Below are 883 nucleotides of genomic sequence, written 5' to 3' on the forward strand. Positions count from 1 at the left end.
GAGTGTTAGCCTAGGAAATAGACGAAAGGGAAGTAATAGTTGCTCCTTGGGCCTGGGGAATACGACCCTCCTCGTGCTCACACGAGAGGTATTACTTGACGACTCCGTGTACTTGCGGATCGCTCACCGTAAGGATCCGACAACATGGCGTAACAAAATGAGCAACAACGATCACTATCCGATTATGCCAGACCTTCAGTGTTGTGGACACAATCGAGTATTGTGCGTCCCCCAATTACAGCTCGAAATTTTTTTAGCTAAAGCCGGCATTCATCCATATGTCTGCAGAGAGTGCGCACAATTTAACCGCTTTGGCCGATGAGGATCCAAACAGATCACATAGAGAGCTTCCTCGAGGTGTGTGACATGCTCGAAAATAAATGATGTGACGGATGATGCCATCAAGTTGAGAGCCTTCCCATTTTTCCTTAAAGAGGAAAGCGAAGCGAGTGGCTACACTCATTACCTAGAGCATCAATCACTACATGGGAGGAGATGGTAGAAGCTTTTTCTAGCCCGTTATTTCCCTCCCGGAAAATCGAGAAAGCTTAGGAATGAGATCTCATTCTTTATGCAGCTTGGAATTGGAGTCTCTATTTGAGACATGGGAAAGGTTCAAGGAACTCCTCGCAAGTGTCCGCAACACGGATTCCCCGGAGTGGATGATTGTTCAAACCTTCTACAATGGTTTGAACCCGAGTACAAGGCAACTCTTGTATGCGGCGGCAGGAGGTACCATAGGTAGCAAAAACCCCCGACGTGGCTCATCAATTGATTGAGGAAATGGGGTTAAATAGCTACCGATGGAACGCTAGGGAAAAAGAAAAAAAGTGGCCGGTCTCCATGAAATTGATGTGGTAACTTCATTGGCGCCCAAGTGGAG

The 883-nt window shown here is 47.0% G+C and overlaps 1 non-coding gene across 1 annotated transcript; it reads right to left on the reverse strand.

Moving 5' to 3' along the window:
* Window positions 1-544: 544 nt before the first annotated feature.
* Window positions 545-651, reverse strand: LOC120272794. The gene has a single exon (XR_005540330.1). It is a non-coding gene; the product is annotated as a small nucleolar RNA R71 (small nucleolar RNA).
* Window positions 652-883: the final 232 nt, after the last annotated feature.

The sequence above is a fragment of the Dioscorea cayenensis genome, chromosome 11, assembly GCF_009730915.1.
Source record: "Dioscorea cayenensis subsp. rotundata cultivar TDr96_F1 chromosome 11, TDr96_F1_v2_PseudoChromosome.rev07_lg8_w22 25.fasta, whole genome shotgun sequence".
In the NCBI taxonomy this organism is placed as follows: domain Eukaryota; kingdom Viridiplantae; phylum Streptophyta; class Magnoliopsida; order Dioscoreales; family Dioscoreaceae; genus Dioscorea; species Dioscorea cayenensis.